General features: G+C 34.4%; 1 pseudogene; it reads right to left on the minus strand.

Moving 5' to 3' along the window:
- On the minus strand, positions 1–25587 carry LOC144252157 (E3 ubiquitin-protein ligase TTC3-like; annotated as a pseudogene).

Below are 25587 nucleotides of genomic sequence, written 5' to 3' on the forward strand. Positions count from 1 at the left end.
TTATGAACTATTACAACAAAGAACTTCAGCAACCTCAAAATAGGCAGCAGTGTTTTTATCAGCTTTGTCACTGGCTACAAGAGATGGCACCACTGGTATCGATCTCTGCAGCTGATATTCAGAAGAAATGTTGGCCAAAGGTGTGTAGATGCTGGTGTACTGGGGCAAACTTGGTAACACGTTTATGTATGTTGGTGGTGTCTGGGTGATGTCAAATCCCTGAAAAGGAAGATATGTACAGTATCCTGTGACCAAGTGAGATTGAGTCCAATAGGTTGGTTTCCCATCCTAGGGAACTGGTTTGAGAGAATGAGAGGGGACTTGTTTGTGATTTACATCCTCAGAGACTGATATGGGAGAATCAGAAGATACCCCTTGGGGTTTCTCATTCTCAGAAACTGGACTGGAATAACTATCAGGTACTGATTTGGGTGTAATGTCTTCACAAGTTGGTTTGGGAGAATCAGCAGACACAGGTTTGGGCTTCACATCCTCAGAAACTGGTGCTGAAGACAAATCAGACACTGGTTTGGACTTTACATCTGGTTTAAATTCCCTAGCAGTTGGAATCAGTGGTAGTTTGACTTGTAAATACTCTCCTGTTTTTGAAATTTCTTCCACTTTTGTTTTAATGTTTTTCTTCTTTCTTTTTTTCTTAAGTCGCAATGCAACTTTTTTAAATGCAATACAGTTGTCAATCACAACAAAACGAGGACATCCCAGGAGAAAAGATTTTAAACCTCCTGCTTTTTCTAGTATCTAGTATGAGTTTATTCTGGGAAAAACTCATATTCTTCAGAGAACATCTTGTTACTCATATCCAAGGGACCATGTTCCTCCAACAACTGAGAGAAATAACTTGGAAAAAATTTACATTTACATAAGTTACTAAGCGGAAGTACTTGCACATATTTATTTTTATAAAAGTTTATTCTCCCAAAGCAAAATACAATTTTACATCTCACTGACCTCAAATGGTCTCCAAAGACAAATAAAAGGTTAAGTATAATCAATATTACAATAAATAAAACTGTCTACCCCTTAGAAAATAATCCTCTAAAGCTTTTTTTTTTTGGGGGGGGGGAGCCAAAGGAAATCAAAGTTATTTTTAAATTTTAATTATATAATTATGCAATCTCTTTAAAAAGCAATGAACAAGCAAAATTTATTCAGAAATACCATGGTCAATAACAAGAATGTCACAAGAGAAGAGAAAAATCAAATCTTTAAAAATCCTATCTCAATTTTCATACAGCGCAATGATTCACAAGGAAAAGTAAACTGCTCTTATAATTCAGCAATGAGGTACCAATCACAAAGGGGATGGACTCCGATCCAAGTAATAATTACCAAGTAGCTAGGAAGTCACAATTCTGAAGAATATGTAATTCTTCTCATTTAAGTTTGACTCAGTGATACTCTTTAATATTTGTTATGGTGAACAAAACTACATAGTCCAATGAATGTTTTAGTTTTTTTTAAAAAGAGTCTATATACCATTCTACTGTTGAAAAATACCCACCATATGTAATTAGGTAAAAAAAAGCAAATGACAAGCTAAGTAACTTAGGGCCTTACTAAGTTGCTGAGGCTGACCTCAAAACTTGCAATCCTCCTGCCTCAGCCTATGAGTTGCTGGGGTTATAGATGTGTGCCACTCTGTCTGGCTAGAAAAAAAATCTTCAAAGAAAAAAAAAACAGTCCATGTTTTTTCTAATGCTAAGCAGCAATGAATTTTTCATATATGCAAGCAGAACAAAATTTAATTCGACAAGGATTTTTAAGCTCAAATAGAAATGGTACTATAACCAAACTATGAAGAACATTTTTATAGTTACTATTATTTGAAAAATACAAAATGAATTTTTACTCTATATTTAGACTTTTCTAGTCTTAGTATATACAGGGTCCAAAATAGCACAAATATGATTTTTTTCATAATCTAGTGTTTTACAAGGGTTAGAATCAAATCTCTCAAGAGTGCACATTAGTACTGGTGTGGCTGTTTAGTAAAGATGAAAGAAGTTATAATGAAAGATGCTAAATACACTGAGATGATGAGGCTCAACATCATTTCAGTTTCTGCAGTTTAAGAGATTTCTCTTCTCTTTCAATATCTGGCCCCCCTCAAATACCTCAGACTCTAAAAGGGATAGTATTCCTATACCTAACCAGAGATGAAGTAGTAGACACACATATAAGAGTAAAAAATAATAATAAAGTCAATTACATCAGGGATATTAATAGTTGTTGTGCATATATATATATATATATATATATATATATAAATGTTACTCTGTGTATATACAACATTTACATAATTTGATGATCATCACTATTATCTCAAGTGGTCAAAGAAGGACATGCAGAATGCCAGGGCATGTCACCATCAGCACAGAGGAAACAACAAGGATGGGAAAGACATTTCCAAGGACATTCCCATTCTGCTATTCTGAGAGTACCCTTTGAAAATCATGTTCATGATTCTTATTTCAAAACATCACCTTCATGTGTAATACACTGTAAAACTACCAACGATCACCTTGACTCTCCTCTATGCTGCAGGGCTACATGAGACCTCTGCCCTATACTTTCCTCAAATCTGCAACAGTACTTAACCTTATGTGGCTAATAAATCTCAGCTAACACTACTGAGGTGCTATTAGGAAACAATAAAGGCAAAGTACCTGTTTCAACTACATAAATCCTAAAATGTTACAAAGGGCCTTTAAAAAGAAATTAGGCTAAATTCCTATTTTAAGATGTTACACAATGGGGCTGGGGTTGTGGCTCAGCGGTAGAGCTATCGCCTCGCACATGAGAGACCCTGGGTTCAATCCTCTGCACCACATAAGAATAAATAAGTGAAATAAAGGTATTGTTTCCAACTACAAATAAAAAAAATAAATATTAAAAAAAATGTTACACTAAAGTCAAGAAAAGCTTAATTTGTAGTAGTTAACCCCGTATTCTTGACTCCTTGTCCAATATTTTTCTACTCAACATTCTTTTCAAATATAAAAGTTTAATTTTAATTTCCTTTTATAATTAGACAATAAAATAAGCCATCATATGTTTACTTTTTTAAATTTGGTACCAGGGATTGAACTCAGGACGATTAACCATTGAGCCACATCCCAACCCTTTTTACTTTTTATTTTGAGACAGGATCTCCCTAAGTTTCTCAGGGCTACACTAAGTTGCTGAGTCTGGCCTTGAACTTGCCATCCTCCTGCCTCAGCCTCCTGAACCTCCAGAATGTTAGCTGTGCACCACCACACCCAGTTTACTTTAGAAATTTCAAGAATTAGGTTTTAAGATATACCTTCCTATAACTTCTATGTTTTCTACTATGATAAGATATAAATTTTATCTCAAAAATAAAAAAAAACAAATCAGTCTACTTTTTTCTCATAAATCTGTTTAATTTCTTCCCACTTCAGTGGCAATAAATTCTTTAAGAAAGAAGCTACTAAAAACTACATATTTTAGCTTCAGTTTTGGATGCTTGAAGCAAATTCCAAGATATTTTAAGAATACCAGTGTAATTTTATAAGTAAATATTTTGTCATCTAGGAGTCCTATGGAAATATGATTTGCTCAGTATTTCAATTCTAAGGAAAAATCACAAAAACGAAACCCAATTTTAACTAGACTGAATGGCAATAATGGGTTGAAGAAAAAAAGAAGAAATGACCATAGTATGAATGAGTGACAGAATTTTCAGGAAAATAGTTAGTTTTAAAATTAATTTCTTAATAGAGATCCTAACCCTCAATTTCTTAAACAAAGCCTTGTGTACTGCTTATTAATGCCAATCTCAGAATGGTAAGCGGTTCCCTAGATTTTATCCACCCTACTCAAACTTCAATTGTTAAATTTTGCATTCATATTTTCAATCCTAAAGTAACTCACACCCAGTCACTTAAAAAGGAAAGTATGTTGGGGCTGAGGTTGTGGCTCAGCAATACCACACTTGCCTGAGGTATGTGAGGTGCTGGATTCGATTCTCAGCACCGCATATAAATAAATAAAATAAAAGTCTATCAACAAATAAAAAAATATTTTTTTTTAAAAAAAGGAAAGTATGTTTCTCTTTTGCATCATTTTCAGGAAGTCCAGTCTCTAATAGAAGACAGGATTCTGTATTTGTACTATTAACACAGCTGAACAATTATAATCCAAGCTGAAGTACTAATAGTATCCTAGGATTCTTTTCCCCAATAAAAAGGGTAATACTTCACCAAGCTACATAATTGAGATGCCAATTGAGATGCTGCATTTTGAGATGCCAAGCCACTGCATCCTTCAACATAAGAACAATGAGACCAAATAATCATATTATTCTGTCAAATGAATACCTAGGAATTCATGATAAAAATATTATAGCTGAAAGCTTTGTTTATCGTTTCTATCGAGACATACCAGAACAATTTTAGAAGTATCTATATTAGCAATTCTAACTGTCAAAACCAAAGATTAGTATGACCCTAAATTTAATAATTAAAAATCCTCAATTAACTACATGTAATATGTGGCAAATGTTCTCAGAATATTCTTCCCCAGAGATTGTGAACCAATAAATGAGTACTGTAAAAAAAAATGACTTTTGATTTTTAATTGGCAGTCTTAGTATAAGGAATATTAGTTGTAGCAATATTAATCTACTTACTCATACAGAGTTGAGCATTTTTGTTTTGGGTTAATATCCCATATTTTCTTATTGCAGACAACATATTCATTACTGTGCTGGTCATAGAGAGCTTCAAATTCTTCTACATTTTGCCGAAGATGGTTAGGCACAGCAAATGGGCCTGCAGAATCTGAATTGCGTCTTCTAATTAAAATAATTTTGTTAATAATAAACTTTTGGATAGGCTAGGTGAACTTTTAATGGAAAAAAACAACATGATGGTAACGAACATATGACTTGATTTTATGTGGAAGGAAAGTACTACCAGAGAGCTTAGTGTGGAAAAGATACCCTTCATAATTATAGTCAAGAAACATTATATCTGACATTCTAAGTAAGCACTTTTAATTTAGCCCTAAACCAAGCACATTTTCCTGCAGCTCCAGTTTAAAAAAAAATCAATGTTGTATTAATTGTAACTTGTTAAAGGGTTGAGAGACAAATGAAGATCTTATAATTGCTATTAATTTAAGTGATATTGAGACTGGTAAAAAGTACTAATTAAAAGATTTTTTTTAAAAGGAATATGAGGGCTGGGGTTGTGGCTCAGAGGTAAAGTGCTTGCCTAGCATGCGTGAGGCACTGGGTTCGATCCTTAGCACCACATAAAGTAAAAAATAAAGACACTGTGTCCACCTATAATTAAAAATAAATAAAAAATATTTTTAAAAAAGAATATGAGATTTTAGTACTTTCAAAAGATACAGTAGATTGAGTGTGGGACCTAAACCAGACAGTATGGTTTAAATCCTGGCTCTGCTATTTATATAAGCCTTGTGCCTGGAGCAAGTCATTCAACTACAACTGCCTGAGTTTCTTTATTTATACTATGGACACAATATCAGTACTTATATCTTAGAGTGGAGGAATGGATTAAATTAATTTATATATGTAAATGCCTTAGAGTATTGCCTCATACATATTTGTTCATTTCAATGGAGACTGTTATATTATGATCTATATGTCTGTGTTCCCCAAAAACTCATAGGTCATGAGGGCAAAGACATGATGAATGGGATTTGTACCTTTACAAAAGTATCTTTAGAAAGCTGCCTTATTTTTATGGTTTAGACATGATGTGTCCCACAAAATCTCACATGTGAGACAATGCAAGAAAGTTTTGAGGTAAAATGATTGGGGTCTGAGAGCCTTACTGGTTTCCTCTACCACCTCCTTCCACCATGATGTGCTGCCTCTGGTACAGAACAATGAAGCTGATGTCAATGGACTGAGACCTCTGAAACCATGACCCCCAAATAAACTTTTCCTCCTTTAAAATTGTTCTTGTTAGATCTTTTGGTCACAGCAGCAAAAATGCTGACTAAAACACTTGTCCATGTATCATGTGAGAAAAAAGTGAGAAGGTACCATCTATGAACCACACCCTCATGAGACAACAGATAGGTCAGCTCTTTGATCCTGAATTTCTTAGCCTAAAGAACTGAGAAAAGCCAAATTGTGAAAAGTAAATTTCTGTTGTTTGTAAGCCCCTCAGTTTATGGTATATTGTTCTGGCAGCCCAAATGGACAAAGACTGGATCTTAATTCCTCTACTTAGAGAATTCATGAAAATGAGTGCAATTTTTTTAAGAGAGAGGGGGGGGAAGAGGGGAGAGAGAATTTTTTAATATTTATTTTTTAGTTTTTGGTGGACACAAAATCTTTATTTTATTTTTTATATGGTGTTGAGGATCGAACCAAGCACCCCGTGCATGCCAGGCAAGCGCGTTACTGCTTGAGCCACATCCCCAGCCCCAATGAGCGCAAATTTTAACTGTTCTTTTTCTTTTTTTGGTGCTAGGGATCGAACCCAGGGCCTTGTGCATGCAAGGCAAGCACTCTACCAACTGAGCTGTATCCCCAGCCCCTGTTCTTCTTCTTCATTTTTTAAAATATTTTTTTTAGTTGTAGATAGACACAATACCTTTATTTATTTTTATGTGGTGCTGAGGATTGAACCCTGTGCCTCACAAATTTGAGGCAAGTACTCTACCACTGAGCCACAACCCCAGCCCAAGTTTTAACTGTTCTTAAACTCCCTAAGAAATGTGAGCTTCTTTGTTTGGTATTATCAGTTTCTTTAAAAACTGATAAAGTTAAACCATAACATCATATATAGATTCCAAAATAGCTTCTTTCTCCTATTATAGTAGCATTAGTTAATTATCAATAGGACAATCTCTTTACTGAATACTTTAAAGGACATTTTCTAGACATTTTTCTAGGGATTTCCCATAGTGCCCTGAACACAGTGCGTCCTCAATATATGCTTACTGAATAAATCACCATTCCTGAGACTTTAACTCTTAAGAATTCTTAATGACAAGCCATGCTATTAATTCAATTGAGATATATTATATCAGGTTGTCAATAAGTAAATCTTTAAAAATGAAAGGGAAATAAAACACAAGTTTAGAGCACATTAAATTAACATGCCTTATCAAGTGAAAAGCATGTGAGTTATAATGAGGCAAAATTCTAACAATCATACTTACTTATAATCTTCACCTGAACTGATAGTCTCATTATTTGGTGTTACTGTAGTTGTTCCAGACCCAAATAACATTGGCTGGTTTAAAAGAAAAAAAAATGACAATGACATCTAATTTAAAAGTCTATGAAAGAAAAACATTATCATTAAAATTTATAAACATTTGTATAATATTTAAAGCCTATTTTTAATATTTAAAACAATATTTAAATAATATTTAAAACAATATGAAAAACCTATCCAAATTTTCTTATAAATAGGAACACATAGTAATATAAGTTTCAATGGCCAGAAATAAATTCAAATTAACATTTGGGATAGTTTCCAGTCCTCCAAAAAACTTTAAATGTCACTTAAATTTCCATATTAGTTAAAGACACATGGTCAAAGGCACAAGGAATCTTATACTGGAATTCCAAGCTGCCTGCATCCTCCTCGAACACTTGCTCATTCTCTCTACCCCTGTTCCTCTTTTGCCCCCAAGACATGCTGAAACCAAGAGGAATGCACTATGATGCTGAAATAATGAGAATAGAGCCACAGGTGAAAAGGAAAAGTTCCCATCAATTCTAAGACTGATATGATGACAAGAATTCATCATTCTTATTTGAATATTTTAGATAATAAATATTTAAATAAATAAGTCCAACAAGAGCTTTTGAATACTAGAAACCAATATCTTATCTGCTCTTATATGAGATATAGAAAACAATATCTTATATATTCTTATCTCTCCCTAAAATTCAGCACAGAAATAATAATAAATAATTATTAAAGATTTACTACCTAATAAGCAAAGGTTATTATAACAGGCACAGGAAAGTCAAATAACTTGCTCAAGGTCACAGAAAATAATTGGTAGAACCAAGACAGGAACTCTACCCTATGGCTATCCATAATAGAGTACTACATTATATTTTTACTCAGAAATATCTATAAAATATAAATAACTATAAAGATTAAGAGTTTCTTTCAAGAGTTATTTATGTGCAACATGAACCTTAAATTTCCTCAAAATGTAGAAGACTGCCAAAATAGACTGAACCCTAGAAAGTCTTTCTCTACAAAATGTTTCATAATACTGCAAGAATTGCTTATTTCTGGGCTGGGGATGTGGCTCAAGCGGTAGTGCGCTCACCTGGCATGCGTGTGGCCCGGGTTCGATCCTCAGCACCACATACAAACAAAGATGTTGTGTCCACCGAGAACTAAAAAAAAAATAAATATTAAAAATTCTCTCTCTTTCTCTCTTTCACTCTCTCTTAAAAAAAAAATTGCTTATTTCTAACTTATATATCCATTTTTGAGAGTCTGGGCAGGAATTAATTCAGAAAATATTCCACACCTTTGTGTCTTTTGGCTTCTTTTTCTTGCCTTTGTTTTTAACCTTGGTAGAACTGAACTGAAAAATGTGTGGGGGGGGACAAAACAAAACAATGAACACTCAAATAACAGCATTATGTATGTCAACATAAACAAACCACATTAAGTTTCACAGACTAATCATCAGTTTTATGTATATAAAATGTTGTATATCAGCCCAAGTGCTATGGCTTATAATAAAAAAGAAGAAAAGGCTTAATAATGCCAAATGTTATGATTAAAATTAAATTGTCCTAACATTTTAATCTCATTTTCAACAGGGCTTATGTTATTCTAAATAATTAACTAAACTTTTAAGTAATTCTGATTATGTGCTATAATAGCATTTAATGATATCCCTTTTACTAAGCAAACAGATGTTCCACACCCAGCCAGATAATGGGGCACAAAGAGTGAAAGGAGCAGTATTAATTTCTCTATATGGGTATGTTAGCTGTACTTCCATACTTAGCAGGGCAAAATCTGATAGAGCTGAGTAAGACAGAATTCCATATATTTGATCCTGAAAACTGATAAGCAAGTATCTTTCTCTTTGAAAACTGCCACAGTGCTATCCTTTTCATTATTTAATCATGTTTCTCAAATGAAGAATTTCTGGCCTGCCAGAAAGAATAAAATACAACCACAAGTTGTCAAGGAAAACAACTCTTGAATTACTCTTAAGTTAAACTCATGTTGGAGCTAAGTGAAACAAAGTCCCTTTATTTTCCTTCAGCACAAAAATACCACAATTTTTTTCTCAACTAAAGAACTTTTCCTTTTCTCCTTCTAATATTAACATTTATTAGTTGTAAAACTTTATGGAAAGTATTTAACTTAAGCCTCAGAGTTTGCTGAGGAATGCCCCATTCCTAAGAGGATGAGTGGAAATAACTTTCTAATGAAATGGCAGACATATTCAGAAATCCTCTCAATTTGGTTCTGAAATGCTACCTGTGATGTAAGCAAATACTGGCCTCGTTGTTCCTCTTCTCCTTTGGCTAATGCAAATTAGAACATATGATTTAAAGTGGTCAAGTAGCTTACTGGAGCTTCACCACTATCTTGTTTCCTTAATACAGTACAGCGGCTATCTGTAGAACAGAAGGTTCTATGAGGAAACTAAATATTTACATTACCATATAATATACTGAAGTCTTAAAACTACCTCAAGACCATTATCACAGACTATATTCTATTCCTTATTTGGCTCTGATAAACGTTTAGTTTAAAAACCAAGGGTAGTAATGTAGTGGGGCAGGTGGCTCACTCTTATAATCCTAGTTATTAGGGAGGCTGAGGCAGAAGAATCACAAGTTAAAGGCTAGGGCAACTTAGTGAGACCCTATCTCAAAATTTTTAAAAAAGGGGTTGTAGGTGTAGCTCAGTGATTGAGGAACTGCCTAACATATGCAGGGTTTGGGGTTCAATCCCTGGCACTGCAAACAAAACAAATCCAAGGGCAAAATGACTAACTAAACATAATGTTACAGGTATGACAAATAAGATGTCAAAAAACCTGATGAAATAATAGTCTTCAGTCAAGAGGCCCAAGGGGAGTTAGAGAGGGCTTTGGGGAAGAGAAGAAATTTAAGTTAGACTTGGAATAAACAGGCAAAGGGAAAGCTGTGGCTAGAGCTGCATAAGCAATGGCAAGAGGCATGAAAGCACAAGACAGGTCTGGATATAGCAGCAGTAGGTGTAAGCTCAGAGGGCAGCTAGAGAAAGTGCAGAGAGATGGTGAATGTAATCTGCAGGCAGAACTAATATTTCCTTTGCAGAAAGCTTTCAGTAACAGATATTCTACAGGAGTCAGAGGAAAATTACAGGCATGAAAGCCAGTTTGGAGACTTCTGTAATGGTCTAATCATGGAAAGAGAATTAAGGTCTTGTCTTGGCTTAGGAAAATGAGATGCATAGGAAAGGACAAATTAAAGATAAAGCTTACTTGGACCTGGTGACAAACTAGTTAATACTAGTAATAGGGAACAGAACTAGTAATAGGGAAAAGAATAAAGGCTAATTTTAAGTTTTTTTGCTTAAAAATTAGATTTACGACAATGATCACTGTAAGGTCCTTGCTTATAGTGGACAATCAATGGTCACTTCCCCAGACATCTGGATGGCCATCCTAAGGGACAGTCACCATTTTCCGGCTTCCTCATACCAACCCAACCCTTCACCACCCCACATTCTTTCCCACCCAAGGGCGTACCAACCCCACCCATAACAGTCCACATTAGGACCCACCTGGCTCTAATCCCTGAGCCTCTCCCAGGAAAGTCTTGAAATCTAAGCCTGTGTTGCCCCTTTCCTTCTATGGAGAGATGGCCTTTATTTATCAGCTCTGACAAACAAAATCACATATGTATCTCTGTCTGGTCTCCATATTTCATTTATTGCTCTCCCGTCTGCCGGTTCCTCACTTTCCTTTCATTGGTGCCGAAACCCGGGATCAGGTTCCCCAGAGTGCCTGCTCCCCTCTTTGAGGGTCACTGAGCATCCTTGAGCCCCGAACTGGATTCCATCATGGGACCAGGCCCTCTATTCTGCCAAACGCCCTCTCTGCACACCATCAGACATTTCAGGAAAGACCCATGTCTCCAGTCAACCTAAATGACCTACAGGTCCTGGAAAGTGACTGTTGATCATCTAGCACTCCCAGGGTTACTGGGTGGTTGGGGGCACCCTCAGCCACAGCTTTCACAGCTATGATCCCTACTGTTGACCTCAGAAAAGTCTTGAACCCCAAACCTGTGTTGCCTATCTCTGTCTATGGAGAGATGGCCTTTATTTTTCGGCTCCACCAAACACTTTTCTGTGTGTATCTCTGCCTTGTCACCGCCTTTCATTTCTCACTCTCCCATCTCCCTGTTCTTAGCTTTCCTTCCAGTCACTAACAAAAGTTTAGGAAAAACAAGTCTTTGAGATGTGGTAAGTGGGTTTAGTCATGTTGCTTTGCAAGGGCCTTTAGCTGACTACACAGAAATTGTCTAGGAAAACATGCATCCAGATTTCAGAAGTGAAACTTGAGTCCCAATAATCATGTCATTGGTGGAATTATTGAATACCCTGATATAAAAGATCAGTGGATTTTAAAAAGTTAATACTATCCTTCTTTTAAATAATAAGACATAATACTCAAAATGTCTGGGGTGAGGGTGGGAGACACAGCTACTAGAGTTGAAAATCTGTTGAGATCACCATAAATTTGATTGGTAGCTTCTGACTCCATGGATGACAGCAGTCAAACTGGCAGCCAGATGTTCTGAGTATTTTAGGTATAGAACATAAGAATTGGGAAGAGTGGTCACTAAGAGAAAACTGTCTTTTGTAGTGGTCCTGTTGTGTGACTCAACATACACTGGGTTTTGTAGGCTTAGTTTCAAGATAAAATTTATTACCAATAGCAATAACTGATGGCACTAAATTCAGAATATCAAGTAGCACGTCACCTCCCATTAGAAATCAGTATCCTGGAAAGACAACACCATCTATATGCAAATGTTCATTTTGCTAAGAACCAAAACAAAAGCAAGCTTTTCAGTTTTTTATACTGTGTTTGAACTTTATAATGTGTGACACTGTTATACAAGGTCAGATTTTTAAATCAAATGGCATTAAATTTGAATCTAACTTCTAACAACATACAGAGGAGACTGATAAAGAAAAAAGGAGAGAAGACTATTAGGGTGCACACACAGAATGAAAGATAAAAACATTAAAAATTAAGAATATTAGAATTTTGAAGTAAAACAGGATCAGAGATCACTGGCTCCAAATCATTTCATTTTTTTAAGGATAAGGAAACTAAAATCCAAGAGAAGCCTAAGAAATTAACTGCTAATTAGTCTACTGTGTCAAACTGGACTCCATGCAGTTATCCAAACAGGCCTCTCAGCTCCCCTCTAAGCCACCTCTCTAAGGCCCAACTTCCACCTGTCCAATTCTACTTCCACTTTTACAGGCTTTCATAGGCCATCTCAAGATTCTATCCCTGCTCCACAGCTTTCTTCTAACAGGGAGAACCCAGTGCTGAGTTTTTCCTCCGAAGCCCTCAGCACTTTCATGCTCTCTCATCAATCATCTTTTCCAAGTGAACTGATTGTACTATAATAATTCTCACATTAAGTATTTATAGGAGCAGCTCCTTTGCAGATATTTTCTTTAAGATTAAATACAATATAAATCCAAGCTTGGTCCACATACCCATTATATCAAAGAATTCATCTAAAGCACTATGCAATGCTGGGAACTTGTCTCTGTGTTCTTCCAACAGCCATATTAAACAACGTGCTTCTTTTAATGACACTGGTTCACAGAAGTAATCAAGTTGCTTTCCTTCTATAGAGGCTAGTTTATGGCCATATTTCTCACTCCAGAGGAACGTCATGATGCTAAAATCAAGCTCCTTAAGAGATGCTCCATATCGAGAAAAAAAAGGTCCCACTGCATCTAAGCCTACAATGAAAACAAAATACAAATCACAAATGGGAAAAAATTTTTACTGTAAAATTATGTGGAGTTTCACATCTTTGAAAGTGGTTCCATTATAGTTTGCTTATATTTTCAGTGAAAATATTCCAATACTTGAAAACAGACTTGTTTGAGTTATTATGCATTTGTAGAAACACACAGAACACTAATATACTAAAATGCAATAATTTTCAGTATGGTAAGCCAAAGACTTCTATCATTACAAATATCTTTTTTGCACTTAGGAGATGACAAAATGACATTAAATTGCTTAAGAAAAATACTATGTTTTTGACTAATGTATAATAACTTTTCATTCTAACTGATAAACTAGTAAGATTTTATAATGTCTTTTTATGTATATTCCATAGCAACCAAACATCAATAACATGCAAAATTTTGCCTAACTGCTTTTAATTCTTCCTCCAATACCTCCAAGAACTGCTCCTTATCTTCCAAAATATCATGGTTCCTCATCATGATACAAAAATCAAGGTGGTCACTATTCCTGTTTTCTTTTTTAATATTTTTAGTTGTAGATGTACACATAACTTTATTTTTTTACATGGTGGTGAGGATTGAATCCAGGGCCTCAAACATGCAAGCCAAATGCTCTACCCCTTGAGCCACAACCCCAGCCCATTATTCCTGTTTTTACTCCCTGTTCTCCACATCAGAAAATAGGGTGGCTGCAACCTCATAAATTCTCACTGAAAGGATGGTGAATCTTCGTTCCTTCCTAACACAGCCACCAAAAAGCAAAGAGGAAATTCATACAAATTCCTCATCATACCTCTAAATACAGCACTGTCAACCATGCATGGGCCTGAAGTTCTCAAATCAGTAAATGGAGCAGCGATTACTAAAGTCAAAATTACCCTGGATTGCTCACTGCTATTTCTTTCAGATGAAATAGCTTACAAAGGACATGCTGCATGAGAAATTAGCATAAAACACCAGAATGGGTGGCCACATAAAATATTCATAGAACAAAATATCCAAAGAAACCTCCAGTTAAGAAATACATTCACATTCCCTATCCAGTCTCATGTGCAGGCATGTGCTCCAGGAAGGGGGTGTAGGCCAACCATAGTACTACTAAAACTAATATTCTCCTACTTGTGCTCTGCTATTTCTTTCTCCCTCCATCTTTTGCTGAACATATAAACTGGCCTCTCTTGTGTCAAATATTCACGATGTGACTTCTGGAATTGGAAATTGCTTGCTTTAATTAAATGTATGTGAGTTTACATCAGGGCTATAATAACATCTTTACTAATTAACAACCTTGAGCTAATTTTATACTTTAGTATATATACAAACTTATTAAAGTGATACCTTTACTCCTCAGAATATACATGGGTTATATCACAAGACATAGTCATATTTTCCTGCCAGTCAGCTGCAAGACTGCATTTACCTGAAAAAACACTGACTGGCATTCTTCCAATGTAGTCTAAACTATAAGGCCCACTTCTCCAGTTGTGACTCTATCCTCTATGGAAGATTAAAGTGTTAAGTGAGAACTTATGAATTTACTTTTCTATTGGACATTATCGGCAATCTTATCACTTAAGAGTGATTTTCTGAGACCAGAAACTTATTAAGACCTATGCTCAGAGCAGGAATATGCCAAGCTTGCTGCCATCTGACTTTCTACCAACAGAAATTGACCTGAATCTTCTTTGAAACCCTTAAATTCTACTAACTGCATTTCTGTAAAAACTCAAAAAGATGGGGGTAGCTGGTAGAAGCTGGGAAGGTGCTATTCTTGGGTCTGAGAGCACTACTCTCTTTCCTGTGGCCTCCCGTAGAATTTTGTCAATAGCTGCCAGATGAATCAACAATCATGCTAGCCCAGTTGCCGTAATATATAGCATCTTGGGAGGTACCCAAAGCATCCTTACTTGTGTTAGACAGCTACCATACCTGAGGGCTCATTCTGCAGTCCTGTATGGCCTTGGGCAAGAAGCCTGAATGGGAGGTAGGGGATGTCTTCCACATCCTTCCCTTGTGATTCAAAACCACCTACTTGAACCCCAGGGTACATTTCTTCTCATCCTTCAATATAGATTTGCCTGAGGTGCTCCTAAACAATGAGTCCCATCTGCTTGTCCTAATTTTTCTTCCCAGAATCTTAATCTTTCTCAACAAGGCTATTGAGGCGCACAATCCCAGAAGGCACTCAATAGCTCCTAGGTTCCAGGGTGTGTTGGTTACACAGAGTAGTGTCTAGTACTCACAAATGTTTAGTATAATACAAGTCTAGATTTCCCTACTGACTGATTTTTATTTTGTTTAGATCTTTTTAAAAAAACATACTGTTCCCTTCTATAGAATAACCTAAAAATTATGTGTGGATGGTAGTATTTTTCACCATACACGTGTATTCCACATTTAAAATATCATAAAAGATAAGATAGGAAGATAAAAAGACCTACATTTATCCTTCCTACCAGACTAGAATATAAAGGGACATACCAAAGCTATTAAGTTTCTGGATCCAGGTAGCTAATTTGGGTTCCACTTCTTTAAGCTCACTCAAAACATGAAGAAATACCCTTGTGTTTACTCTATTCTTTTCTTGAATCAAGTGACGAATGACATAGTCCACTGCTTCATTGAGGAAATTTCTGCTAGAAAAACACATTGTATAGTCTTCTGTGCTCAAAACTTTCCAAGAAAGCAATTCTTTGAGAAGCTTGGAAGGGTTCAGTATACCTGATTTAATCTTGTCAGCATACTGCTTTATGCACTGCAGAATTCTGTCATCAATGAACTGACAATTCTGACTACTGTCTACAGTTTCTAGGAATAAATAACAAAGGTTAAAGTGATAAATTACACTAATTTGCAAGGGCATAACTTAGAAAGAAATAACGTAACATTATATTATATCATAAGATACAATTAAGATTGATTGCTTTATTTTACACAGACAACTCAAGAAACTTTAAATTAGGAATATAAATATTTAACAATACTTCTATATTCTCTTCATTTCACACCATTCATGTAATAGCATCTAAAATTTTATTTCCTCTAAAATACTTTTTTCCCTCAACAATCCCAACCCAATCTCATCACCTCCAAAATATTTTTAGTTCTTAAACATGCAAAATTAAAATACATTCACAAAGTTAAAAATACATTTTTCAGTAGCAAAGATAATTATGATCAATCTGTAAAACAGTACTGGTATATTAGATAAAAAAAAAGACAGCAAGTGGTAACTATTTCATTTTGGAAATCCAGGCACAATGTAGAAAACTGAGAAAACTTACTTCAACTTAAAACTAAAAATAAATATACTGGTTAAGATGTCTACAGAAATAGTAAAATCACCTATGAGACATCCCCATGTTATTAGAGAATGAAAATACAAGCTGGGCAAGGCAATCTCTATGATACCTTTTATGAACTGCCTCTTTATTTCAACTATTCCAGACAATTAGTAGTTAATTTACAGTTCAATATTTTGGAACTTAAATTCACATAGCAGATTGTACAATGCACTGTCAAACATACAATATGCAGGTCAGATATTATGTTCCAATTCAGTTTGAAGAAGAGGAAACAGACACAGTTTGCCTAGAGTTAGCAGCAGGACAGCATGTGAATCGCTGTGTACTGCTTCTAAAATGATATTCTTCACACCAATCCCTTCACTATCTAAGAATAATAGAAGACAAAGATGCTAACTGAATTCTATATTTTAGTGATAGTATGAAAATACTAACTGAAATCTATACTTCAATTAAATAATAATATGAGCCTTATAATTCTGTATTTGTACGTTTAAGCAAATGCATATTATTCTTATCATGTTTGGACTTCTGCATACCTTTCTGTTCTTCGTTTTTGGGTGGATTACTTTCTCTTAAGTCCTCTTCCATTCTTTCTTGTGCTAATTTTTTTGCTTCTTGTTTTTGGATCTTTCTTTTCAATTTTCTGTCTTCTTTCAGTCTTAGCTTCTCTAGGCTGATAAACATTTACAATTAGTGATAATTTACCTTTGTTAATTGCTCAATGAACTACTTTCTGTTGCCTACTATAGAAATACATTCTCCAATAGGCTGTGACTTTTAATTAAGAAAGCTATGTATAATTTGTATAGATGTTATTTCCATGTACATAATGTATATAAATTACTGTGTAGGGTAAATAAGAATAGTACATGTACTCTGCAAGCAAGATCCCATAATAAAATACTATTTTCACCCCAATAACAACATGGGAATTTGGTTGATTTGGTTACACTGATTCCTTTTCAACAAATAATTCTATACATCTTTTCTTTTGGTTTTTCTTGGTCACAAATTATAAGAAAAAAAATCAATTTTTAGGATGAAAAACAAGAAGCAGGACCGAAAAGAAAAGAAAAAAGGATTGGAATTATTTGATCTGAACAGAAAGATACAGAGGTGAATAATTTTGACAATACACTAAGTATTTCAAGGTAAGAAATAGTCATTGGTTCAAAATGTTTAAAATGGAGAAACATAAAAAAGCAAAAATGCTTTTGAAATTAAAAGCCAAAAGCTAACTATATAATTTTTGTTAAATGCCAAATCTGTTTATAAGTAATTTCATAACATGAAATGTTATAATTTTACTTACAAGTTCAACCACTAAATAGTGACTTTTTTCAAATTTTCAGTATTTAATCATTCTAAAGCTAGTTCTGTTTTAAATATCCATAAAAATAATTTTTAAAATACTTATTTATATATGTGTACACAGCCAATTTTAAAAAATAGCACAATTTAGAAATCTGCATTTAACAGAGTTATATACTAAGAGAAAATATAAAAACTACTGATTGATTGTTAAAAATCTTACCTAGAACATTTCTGTTTCAGAATAGGTCTTGGAGGAACTATTTCTTTTATGACCTTGTGTTCAAACTTTAAACAAAACAAAGACATCCAAAATTTGTCTCACACTCCCATGACATAAAGCACAAAACCACAAGTAATAAATATTCCAGAAGCACACACAATGTTCAATTTGATAGAGAACAGTGATGATGTTTTGACCCAGACAAAAGCCCAGAAAGCTTTAGCAAAATAATTTACTGAAAAGAGGAACAAGAGAGTAGACACACTTTATGAAGAAACTTTAAATAATTAAGGGTAAGCAGAAGATCCAATAAATTATATATATTATAATTACCCACTCCTGCCACATTCAGATGGTGAAGTTAAAGGTAATCCCTCAAGGCACTCTTCCCCTTCTCTAAAACCCACACCTCCACCACTACCCCTTTTGGGGTATTAATAAAATGGAAGTTATCAAAAAGAGTAAAACCAAAATATAAAAAGTATGCTTTTCCTAGGAGGAAATAAAAGAATGTGAAAATGCTTCACTGCAATGCATGTCCTAATATTTATTTTCTTAAATGATATAACTTTTTTTTTCTTACAAAAGACAAGATTCAAATCACACAACTTCCTCAAACTTAAAACATTTTAACAGGTGTAAACATTTTGGTTACAAATTTAATAAAGTTTCTCCTTTATTAGATACTTACTTCACATTTAACTTGACCACCACTGCTGAAGATGATAATCTTAGAAATGATACCTTCAGTCAGGGATAAGACAAATTCCTTGTAGAAAATCCTATTTGATTTAAAAGAAGAAGAATGTTATGTGTAGGAGGGATAAATCTATGCATGTATACCAATTTTTTAAACTTAGTTTTTAGCTGTAGATGGACACAACACCTTTATTTTATTTATTTATTTATTTTTGTGTGGTGCTGAGGATCGAACCCAGTGTCTTACACATGATAGGTGAGTGCTCTACCACTGAGGCACAATCCCAGCCCCAACACATATACTATTTTAACCACAAAGTACATTCAAAATATACTATGAAATTTCCTTTAGGGAGGCAACGAAAGTGCCTGATTGCTGCCATTTCAGAGCCTTCTTATAGGAAGACTGTATCCACTCGTATGGGGCAGACCTGTCCCTGTGACTTGCTTTGTGGTAAAGGAAGTCAAACTGCCATAGCATACACCAGGTCTAAATGAGCACTCTAGGAAACACAGTGTGAACTGGCTATTGTTCTTTTCCCTCTTTTAAAGAAACATGTTCCAAAAAAGTACAACTTGGATTTGGAAATAAAGAACATGGCCACAGAGAATAGACCCGGCTGCAGCTCAACCCTGGCCAACAAAGACAAAACTTCAGGACAAGTAATATAACCAAGAAAAGACCCTCTCATTGTTAGTCATAATATTTTGGTTGTATATTACTTCAGCATATCATAGTGAAAGCTGAAAAATTAATAGAAGGTATTTAGAATTCTGGGCTTTTCCCCTCTTATGTGCACTTTTAATTACACTTTATCAAATAATTCAAGTATACATAAAAGTACAAAGAATAACATTAACATAATGAACACCCATGTACCAACTGTGTACCAACTTAGCAAGAAATTAACATTTTGCCATATTTACTTCAGCTTCTTTTGCAGAAGTTTGTTACAGTTGACATCCACTGTGTTAATTATTTTCCCTCCTTTACCCCCAGAGATAGCCACTCCCCTGGTGTTCAACATGCCCATGCATTTTTAAAACATTTTTAATACATTCTCTGTATTAAGAATATGCATATTGTTTTGCATGTTTTTAAACATTATATAAATGGCATCATACTGTACAAATCATTCTGCAACTTGCTTTCTTATCTAAGTTCTACTACTTACTAGACTGTAGAAATCTCTCTTAACCTCATAAGTCTTAGATTGTTCACTTCTACAATTAAGAATAATAGGCTGGGCATGGTGGTGCACGCCTATAATCCCAGCGGCTCGGGAGGCTGAGACAGGAGGATCACAAGTTCAAAGCAAGCCTCAGCAAAAAAGACACTAAGCAACACAGACCTTATCTCTAAAAAATAAAAATACAAAAAAATAGGGCTAGGGATGTGGCTCACTGGTCGGGCCTGTGAGTTCAATCATCAGTATCCCCGCAAAAAAAAGAGAGAATAACAGCCACCCCACAGGGCTATTATGAGAGAATCAGAAATGGGCCCACAATAGTGGCAATACATGATCTTGCTTCTCCACCTCTACCCTAAAACCTGGTCCAGAATCAGAGGCTTTCAAAACAATGAAGAGAATAACCTCTATCAGTATAATACACCCCACTATCTAGTGAGCCTAACAGAAAGAGCTATCTATATTTAATTCCTCTCTATTATTTAAGTCAATAGACAAATCTTCCCTCTTCACAATGGAGATTGCAGATTATGGATTATCATCAACTAAAGAGTCAAAACATTTTCTGTGTCAAGATTCCTATAAAGTATACTCTAAAAAAATTACTGCTAATATTCAAATGCTTTAAAGAAAATCATTTCAGGGCTGGGGACATAGCTTAGTGGCGGAGGACTTGGCCAGCATGCATAAGGCCCTGGATTCAATCCCCAGCACCACAAAAAAAAAAAAAAAAAAAGAAAGAAAGGAAGGAAGAAAAACATTTCAAAAAACTGGAGAAATATGTAAGGCTATTTCTCCATACATAAAAGAATAGCAGATTTATCAAGAAAATGAAAATCAGAATTTTACCTTCTGTTATTTTCTCATATGAATAAAAAGACATGGGCCCAGTTGTGAGCTTTTTATTTGAGTATTACATATTATAACTTATGACAACTATTAGATAGGATTTTTAAAGTATGATGCCACAATAATCTGAATGGTAAAAAACAGGATAAAACTAACTATAAGGTTTAAGTTCTCTTATTCAAGTTATACTCCAGGTATGGATAATATGTCAAAATATACTCTGTCACTATTAAAAAGAATAAAAATAAATAAAGGAAATAAAAAAATAAAGTTCTTTTATTTCATATACAGAAGAAAAACACTATAAAGAAAAACATTTTTTAAATGCTGCTAGAATAAATGAAAAATCATATAATTATATATTCCATTTCCCAAATAATACCTTTAAAAACTGAGTTAACAATTTAAAGAACTTATACTTACATTCAGTGAAGAAAATACTTAACATAGACCAACAATTGTCGATTAATCCTAATTTAGGTAGAATTGTTGTATCGCCTGTGTATTTTACCCAATTTAAAGCTTCTTCCATTGCCAAAATTTTCTGTTTCAAAAAGAGGAAAGAAGAATGATACTCAAGTATTCTGTGGCAATATATATTTATCTTAATCAGTATTTCAAACCTTTATACAAAACTTATGTATTTTCATTACTGCATCACACAATAGAGGATAACTGGACTACAACATACAAGTTAACAGAAACTGTGGACTCACGTGTTCCTTCTTTGGGTGACCTCCAGCTACCCTCAGAGTTCAAAATGCTTTTGCAATGATTACAGACCTGAAAGCTGAGGTGTACAACCTGGTCAAAGGCTGTCCTTTGCAGTATGAGAGTACAAATTTACAAGGTAGAAAAGAAGTCTCAAATCTCAATTAGACTAGGACTTCCCTCTTTACCCTAAGGTTAAAGGTATAGATTAAAGTTCTCCACAGGGACTACATATTTTACATAGTCTGTGGCAAAAAGAATTATTATGAGATAATCAAGACTATGGCTAGGCAAATGGATGCTCAGAGCATTGATTCTCAGGAAGGGTCAAGAGTTAACAGAAATGTTTGTTCTTTTAATGTATGAAATAACCTCAGAAATTAAATAGCTGAATTGCCACTGCTGGTATAAGGCTTAAAGGAAACATGAAGTCATTTCTATCACCAGTACCATTAAAATTTGGTTTATCACTGCATCTGAGGATTACCTAGTAATTATACAGTAAAAATATTCATACTGGGGACCTAATAATTTCATTTGGGGGAATATATGCTAGGAAAACAATCTAAAAGAGAAGAAAAAAACTTGTAACATATATGGGTAAAAAAATGTAATGAAACAAACCTGCAAAATGAGATTACACTGAGTAATATATAGAAACCATACTACCAAATATTACATATAACTTTGAATATATGGTCTCAGTACATGGGAAAATGGGCAGTGATGTGACTGCCAATTATTCAGTGGGTGAGCTGGGTTTCCACATTTAACACTTACATTTTCTATTTTATAACCAATTCTCAATAAGCCTTCGATAAGGAATGGATCATTCTGCAAAATAAAAAAAAAGAACAAAAAAGCATTTTTTCCTTATTCCTGAATTTTGTAATAGAAAAAAAATCTCCATTTTAGGAATAGTCTTGTGTTGCATAATGACATTTTCCATCAATGATGAGCCAAATGGGACATTGGTCCCAAAGATTATAACAGAGTTTAAGATTATTATTACCTAATGACATTGTAGCTATGGTGACATCCTACATACCACAATAAAATGTACTGCTCACAAGCTTATGTGATGCTGATATAAAACTTACTGCCCTACCAATTATATTAAAGAATAGTACAGATAATTATATATATGTATAACACTTGATAATGATATTAAACAACTACATTACTGGTTTATGTAACTGTTATTTTAGAGTGTACTGCTACTTATTGAAATAAAAAAAAACAAACTTCACTGTAAAGTAGCATGCCATATGTCAGCAGCAGTCACAACTTGTGTTCACTTTGTCTCTTAATTGCATTAAGAGGTCACATCCAGTGACTAATCTACACCATCTGGGTCTGTATAAGTATACTATATGATACTAAGACAACAAAACCATTTGATGGTGCATTCTTCAGAATGTACCCAATCATTAAATGATATGTAACTGTATTACATAGTAGTATATTTTCCACAAGCACTTACATGATCAATTTACCCCTTAAGAGCACTAAAACAAGAATTCTTCAAAAGTCTTCCACAAGGTTCTAGTAATAAACTGATTTTGTGTAAATTTTAGATGTGTAGATATTTAAAGTTCATTAAACCTAGGTTTTCTAACAAGGCACATTGGCTGGTTTGTAACTGTAATGAGTTATCAGCAGAAATAAACACCAGAATGCTTTCTAAATTTAAGTTCACAGTCAGAATAAAAACAAGTATAACACCTGGCTCCATAACCAACTGAAATAAGAAAAATTATCAAATGGCTTTTTAAAAGAGAGAGGAGGTCAAGGCAGAAGGATCATGAGTTCAAAGCCAGCCTCAGCAAAAGCGAGGTACTAAGTAACTCAGTGAAACCCTGTCTCTAAATAAAATACAAAACAGGCTGGGGATGTAGCTCAGTGGTTGAGTGCCCCTGAGTTCAGTCTCCCACCCCCAAAAGAGAGAGAGAGAGAGAATCACCATAGTACAAAGACACCTCCTCAAATCTATCCTGATAAATTTTATCCCAAAGGCAAAGTATTTGTCAATAGTGGTATGTTTTTATGTCAAAAGGCGGAGTTTGTTTTCTTTTAGAACCTGTGATTAAGGTTTCTATGAACCAGGGCCCCCTTTCATTTGTGACAAATTCTAATTTCTCTCCTTTAATATCAAGAAGCTGTCCTGGTCCATTATGGCATGGCAGAACCAGGACATTGGTCATCAACGTTATCACTTCCATACCATGCACACTCTGACAGCAGAATAATCTCAGGTAAAGAAAACTGAAAAGCTTATCTGTTAACTGCTATAAACTGGTCACACAGTTTATAGCAGTTAACAGTTAACAACTGACACTCTATATTTACATTCTTTGGAGGCAGGGCTACATTCTACCACTTACCACAACTTTCTTTGCCAAATCCACAATATCTTACATCAACTCAAGATATTGTAATTTCTTCAAACTCATCTCAGAGGCACGAGAACTGTTTAAAGACAAATTTATTTTGGGAAAGATTACATTCTCATATATACAAATTCACTGAATTTTATGCTTATATTACACGCTATCTGACAAAAACATTCAGTTCTTTTCTCCACTCTAGGTAACATAAATAAGGAGTTTATTAAATGGACCAAACCATATATCCTCTCTCTCTCAGTTCTATACCACTGACATTTATAAAAGTATTTTAATTTTTCCTGACTTAACTTCAAGTCTACCATCTAATACTATTCAGAATTATTTCATTATAATGTTATAAATTTTCTTTCATATTCAAATTCCAAGAAATTACTTTTTCTACCTCTTAAACAAAAGCAAAACTGAACAGCATATAAGAATGAAGAGTAAGCCAAGTGTGGTGGCATATGCCTAAAATCCGAGCTATTCCAGATGGTGAGGCAGGAGGATTTCAAGTTTAAGGCCAGCTGAAACTTTGTTTAGCTAGACTGCATCTCAAAATAAATTTTTTAAAAAAGGGTCGAAGGTGTAGCTTGTCAAGCACGGGGGAGACCCTGAGTTCAACCCACAGTATCACCAAAAAAAAAAAAAGAATGAGGTATAAGCCTTCCATTGTATTTGGCATTCCTTAGCACTGTGCAACATGCTTATCACCGCTCATCCAAAATGAATAACATATAGTGACTTACATGGTCTCCACACAGGGATGTAATCATGATATCACAGAACTGTACTGATGTTGAAAAAGAAGTGGCCAGAAGATCTATATTTTAATGGCATCACAGTAATCTTGCAGGACAGAAAGTGGTTTACTACACCATATATTGCAGATGTCAAATTCTTAATTAAAATAAAAAAGTTTAAAATTAATATTTGTGCCCTGATTTTTAATGAATCAACACTGCTATACAGAAAAGGTAAAAATGGATATGAGAAGACAAGAAATGAATTAATCTTTTAAACTGCTAGATGTTAAGAATATTTAAGTGTTGGCTAAAACTCAATTTACAAAGAAAGATTTTGGTTTCCAGGAAAAAAAAATAGTAAGAATCTATTTTTAAGAAGACATATACATCTGATTTGTTGATATGACTAGATAAATCACCTCCATTTGTGGTCCATCAATAAATTAACGTTAATATGTCAACATGCTCACCTAAATGTTTCTCGCTTTGGGCATAATCTTTATACTTCATACCCTAAAAAAAAAAAAAGAAAATTATTTCGATTTGCAACTGGTAAAATACACAAGTATACTTTTTGACTTTCAATCAATGGATTAGCAGAACTAAACTGAAAAAAATCTAATGTACATTTACTTATATGCTTTGAATATATCTGTAGCCAGTGAGTCTTAATTTAAGGCCTTTTTCATGTTTCCTGAGTTTCTTTCTACAACTGTATTCAAGAGTTTTTCTAATTCTCAGAAAGCCGCCTCATGTCTTCACTTATTCTCTAAAATCTATTCTTATTGTTGAGGCACAGCTTATTTCTATTGAATAATAACCTCTTCAAAAGCATGTGTTCCTTCTTATAAAAATCCATAGCCACACACACACACACACACACACACACACACACACACACACACATACACACACAAAATCTTTACTCTAATGCCCTAAATCAGAACGCCTTTAGGATATACCATGTTAAAAACAAAAATTTAACAAACCTACTTACCACTCCATCACAGTAAAGCTGAGTCACACGAACATAGTCATCCGTCTTATATTCAGGATCAAAGACACAATCATCTTCGTAAGGGCTATCTTCCAACAATGCATAGTCCGCCACAGTGAAGTCTCCATCAGTAAAATTGTCCAT

Source organism: Urocitellus parryii, unplaced genomic scaffold (assembly GCF_045843805.1).
Source record: "Urocitellus parryii isolate mUroPar1 unplaced genomic scaffold, mUroPar1.hap1 Scaffold_37, whole genome shotgun sequence".
Lineage (NCBI taxonomy): Eukaryota > Metazoa > Chordata > Mammalia > Rodentia > Sciuridae > Urocitellus > Urocitellus parryii.